Source organism: Bubalus kerabau, chromosome 1 (genome assembly GCF_029407905.1).
Source record: "Bubalus kerabau isolate K-KA32 ecotype Philippines breed swamp buffalo chromosome 1, PCC_UOA_SB_1v2, whole genome shotgun sequence".
Taxonomy (NCBI): domain Eukaryota; kingdom Metazoa; phylum Chordata; class Mammalia; order Artiodactyla; family Bovidae; genus Bubalus; species Bubalus kerabau.
The window spans coordinates 248,931,532-248,936,939 of NC_073624.1; the positions used below are offsets into that span (position 1 = coordinate 248,931,532).

The window sequence follows — 5,408 nt, forward strand, 5'->3', positions numbered from 1 at the left end:
CCAGCTCCCTGCAGCCCTTATCTGGAAGTTATTTTCAACTCTCCTCTTCACCTTCCACGTCCAATTTATCACCAACACCTGCTGATTCTTTCCCAACAGAGCCTCTTAGATCATCCCTTCTTATTCATTTCTAGAGCCCCCATCCCTGTCCCCTTCCATCATTCTGTGTGTGGAGAACCGTGGCACTCTCCCACTTCATCTCCCTGCCACCTCTCTCCCCATGCCAGGAGAGCCTATATATACCCTGCTGCCAGATGGATCTCTTAAATATTGATTATATCCATTCACATTGCCTCCCCATGGCACTGAGCCTTTTGCTTATTCTCATTTCAGCCTAAGGAACATAGGCACTTTTTCCCTTGCCTTCTCTCTTCCCCTTTCCTTACACACATCATTGGCCAGTTATATTTGTTATTTATAATTTTTTGAGCCAGGCACTATGCTAAGTGCTTTCCATGCATTATCTAGTTTAAGACTTACAGCATTCTCACAAGATAGGTGAAATGGTTCCCTTTCTATAATCAAAGAAACAGAGGCTCAGGAATGTGAAACAGCTGGCCATCAGTATACAGCTGTAAGAGGTAAAGCTGGGCTCTGACTCTGCACTTCTGCCTTTGCAATGATGCAATCAGGCAGCTTGCAACACTGGTACCTTTGTTGAGGGCTGTACTGCCATTACCTTTGGGTGAGTTTGCATTTTTTTAATAAATTTATAGGGCTTCCCCGGAGAAGGCAATGGCACCCCACTCCAGTACTCTTGCCTGGAAAACCCCATGGACAGAGAAGCCTTGTAGGCTGCAGTCCATGGGGTCGCTAAGAGTTGGACACGACTGAGCGACTTCACTTTCACTTTTCACTTTCATGCATTGGAGAAGGAAATGGCAACCCACTCCAGTGTTCTTGCCTGGAGAATCCCAGGGACGGGGGAGCCTGGCAGCCTGCAGTCCATGGGGTCACAGAGTCAGATATAACTTAGTGACTGAGTATGTAAATATATTTATATGAAGATATTTCTAAAAGACACACCTGCACACACACACTGATGCCATATTTTTTAAACCTTGGATCACTTTTATTTCCTTCCTTAATTCATGTTTTATTTTAAAATGCTCTATTTCTTTAGAACATGAGGTACTTGCTCATTTCAGCAGGATTTAAAAAGCAAAGATTGTATGGACAGAGAGGATTTGATATATTTCTAGAGTTCCTTTTTACATGTTAATAGCACACCTAGAGTGCCTGTTCACAGAGGGTATCCACTTCTGCATTTGACATATAAGATGATGTTTTCTGTGGTTGAAGAAGAGTGAAAGTGAAGTCACTCAGTAGTGTCTGACTCTTTGCGACCCCATGGACTGTAGCTTACCACGCTCCTCCATCCATGGGATTTTCCAGGCAAGGGTACTGGAGTGGGTTGCCATTTCCTTCTCCAGAGGATCTTCCTGACCCAGGGTTCGAACTCCGGTCTCCCATGTTGTAGGCAGACGCTTTACCGTCTGAGCCGCAAGGGGAGTCCTGCGATCAAAACAGCAGGTGATATAAAGTAAGTAAAAGCCGATGTGTATTGTTCTAAAACATTGTAGGAAGGAAATGGGAAGGAAAAGAGGACAGAACAGCTGAGAGATTCTCTGACTAAAACATTTGAGGCTTCCACTGGGGAAGAAAGTGTGTTAAATGGGTCCTGGGAATTTCAAGAAAACAGTCTGCCATTAGGACTTGGGAACAGAGGTCACGTCTTAAGATGGGCTTCAAGTCCTCCTCAGGTCTCAGACGGCCTTCGGGTCTCCTGAAGCATGGATGGGGTTCCAAAGTGCCTATGTTTAATATTCATTTTTTTCTGATAATTCATGTCCCTCATTCCCTTTGTGCACATTCAGAGACTGACCCTGCTTTTCCTTTGACGTTTCTGCTTTTATTTTTCTGCATTGATTTGCATTGGATAATGTGTCGCTTGCTGTTTGTGCTTGTCCGTGTGCAGCCTGGTCTCCCTCCCCACCAAATTAACTGCTTTGTAGAGACATAGAGAATCGAAATATTTTCCATTCTCTCATACAAGACTTTGAACCCATAGTCCCTAATGAAGGTGAACATCCAACATACTAATTGGGTCACTTTGTAAAGATGGCTTTGTTGCTATATTTTATTTTAATGTTTCCATTTGGTAAACCACAGACTATATTTTCTTCCATTTTGAAACTTAAGAATGGCAACGTTTTGTAAGCAAACCTCTGACCATTTAGCCATATGAGAACAATGAGCAGAGTATAAATAGTAAAGAATCTGTGACCATTTGGAGGACATGGAGATTTGGGTACTTTCAAAATTGTGTGTGATTAATTTTGGATTCAATCTGTACTTTTCTCTTTTATAACTTTTTTTTCCCCATAAAAATGTTAATATCTATTTAGGAAGGATGAAAATATTAATATTCTTAGGGTTTTTCTTGTTTGGTTTTGAAAGGTCAAGTTCAAGGAAATCAAAATTTGTAAAAGCAATTGGTGATGAAGATGATGAGTAAATTATATAATATCCTTTGTTATTGAGAATGAGTAAAAATCATTATCCTATAAATATCAATAAATAAACATACTGTTTTTATAAAGTTATGATTGCTTCAGGGTAATTTAAACTTTAAATACAACAAAGCATTTGGGAGAGTTCAATAATTTGAATAATGTAGCAAACCATGTTAAGCAATCCATACTTATGATTATATATATATAATAAAATATAAAATAGAATCTATATGTGAAAGATTATAAAATATAATAATTTATGTTGATGACTAGGTATCTGAAAAGATAAAGTTTCATCAGCATCATTTCCTATTTTGCTTGGAGCTCTGAAAAGCCATGCTCAGTCAGAATGCCTGAAACAAAGAGATGGCTTTGTTTAAACTTACATCATATATTTCAGCACATCCCCTGCCTAACATTATGGAAAGTGCATCCGTTCAAAAGCCAGACAGACCTAGACTGCAAGCTTGAATTTTCACATCACTTTCTCTGCTTCTTTGGATGAGTTATATGACTTCTCTTCAGTAAACTATGAATAAAAATGCTTATAAGACTGAGAAGATTCAAGGAGGGGAAACCCAGGTCTCACTGGGACTAAAGTCAGATTAAAAAAAAAGTTGCAAGGTAAAAGAGGAAACTCACTCCAAGTTCTACCAAATAGTGAATATTCCAGGACTTTGCAGCAACAGAGATTTTTTTTTTTTTAATGGAGTAAGAATCAAGTTAAACCTTGAAGAAAAAATAATAGTCAAAATGGTAAAAGAAAAGAAAGAAAAAGATAAGGAAAAGAAAGCAAAAGAATAGACATATTTTTAAAGTTCATTTTTCAAGTAAGCAGGTACAGAGATTTACATTCTGCAAAACGTACTCAGTCACCTAACAAATTGGGACACCAGAGACAGGAGCATTTTGCAACCTGAAATGCACATGTCTTGAAACATAGACATCTAATCATTGCCCTCTCTGAATAAAATTGTGGGGTGTCAGAGCTTTTGATTCATCTAGAGAATCCCAAAATCCCAGTTTTGAAGAGCCCTCCGATTTCTGAAAATGTTAATTAAATTGTTAAAGTGTTCTACGATCAACTCAGAGAATCATGTGAACTCCTGGATACTTAGTTCTTACTATACTGTGAGGACCATGTCACCCTGTAATAAATATGACACAAGCATGGTGTAGCTGTTTTTCCCCTGTTTTCTGCAGTGGAACCCTAGAAGTTCTGCGACCTCACCTTCTACCAGTTCCTGCCGCATCTCCACCCGCCCTTCCCTGCCATATTATCTTTCAATAAGCCAGACCACACCAACTTGGAAGGTTTGGCCCTGGCTGTTCTCCCTACCAGGGGTGGTCTTCTCCCAGGTACCTTCCCATCTAACCTTGTCTCCTGCAAATTCAAACATCAAGGTTATGTACAATTGTAATTCCCTTTCCACTGCTGCTTTACCATGGCATCATTATCTTTTTTCTATAGTATTATTAGTAAAACCCTCTAACCTACTATATAACTTGTTTATATATCACTGACTTTGCTTATCATCTGTCTCTCCCACTGAAATGTTTTGGGGTGGAAAAAATCTTTGTTTTGTCTACTAATAAAACTAAAACTGAGTCTTTAGGTTGTATACACTCAAAGCATTTGTTGTAAAACAAAATAAGTGAATGGGTAAATGAATTTATTTATGGTTTAAAGGCCATTGTAGAAAAGAATAGACATCCTTTAAAGTTCAAAGTGCAGCTAAATTAACCAGAGCAGAGAGGCCTTTCATTCAAATTTAGGACCAGTGGGGCCACAGTAGTAAGAACTGGAAAGGGCTCCTGAAATTGTAAAAAGTACTTTGGGGATCCAGTTAAGCAGTAATAATGTTGATACTAAAGGAGTATTCTCTAGTTAACAAAACTTGCATTAAAAACGTATTGTTGACATCTCAAAAGGAACAGCTTATCTTAGGCCACTGGTCCATGCTTTTCAGTGTATTTTTTCTGACAGTGGCAATAAAGATAATTATATTTGAGTGTTAATGGCTGTTTTGCAAAACATTGTTCTGACAGATTAGTCACTCACACCAAAATTAACGTTTTCATTGTATGTACATTAACCTTGTTCTCAGTCAGTCAACTAACTTAAGTGCTTGCTCTAGCTCTATTGATCTAGAGATCAGACTAGTCTACATGTGACATATTATGGGGTATCATCCTTAAGGTTTTTAGAGGAGGGTTTTTAAAGGCCCCTCTTTGAAGCTCTGGAAAGAATGTTAATGAATGTATAAAGCTATTCTTGGGCAGTTTAATCTGCTAATCCAGAGCACAGACTTTGGAGACCAGTAGTCTGGGTTTAAAAAGGCTTTCCTACTTTCAGTTGTTCTGTAAACTCCTAGATAGTTCACTGTGGGAGTGTTTCCTCATCACAAAATAGAGGTAATGGGACAATCTACACATAAAATTATTGTGAATATTATGAGCTAATGCATATAAGATAGTTTAACACACTGTTCTCAAGTACTGCTTGGTACTTTTGACAATATTCCCAGGAAGGTTGAGATAGGGTATACTCATGGCTTTCATAAGTCATCATCATATCTGTTTGCCATTTGTAATAGTGTTGATGATAGTTTGACAATTAGAACAGTTATTCTGTTCCGGTTGAATGTTACCTAATATCCTAGTTTTTTAAAAAAATTATGGCTAGCATTTTCACAATATTCAAAATACTTTAGAAGCCCCACAATATGCAGTTTGACAAAACAATTTCTCATTTCCAACCAACCAGCATCCCAGGAGGTCTATTTAATTCAAGCAAATCAACATCTCCATGACTTCTGAGGTGAGCCTTTAGGAACTTCAATAGCCCCAAGCTAATAGGTAGAAAGCTACCTGTCTACCTGTTCAAGGGAC

At 38.4% G+C, this 5,408-nt stretch overlaps 1 long non-coding RNA gene across 2 annotated transcripts; it reads left to right on the plus strand.

Annotated features, from left to right (window-relative positions):
• The first annotated feature begins 596 nt into the window (after window positions 1-596).
• LOC129638171 (uncharacterized) lies at window positions 597-4,148 on the plus strand. Of its 2 annotated transcripts, none has more exons than XR_008707717.1 (3): window positions 597-685; window positions 1,481-1,543; window positions 3,720-4,148. It is a non-coding gene; the product is annotated as an uncharacterized LOC129638171 (long non-coding RNA). The 2 variants fall into 2 exon arrangements; XR_008707719.1 differs by having other exon boundaries at window positions 603-685; window positions 1,396-1,543.
• Window positions 4,149-5,408: the final 1,260 nt, after the last annotated feature.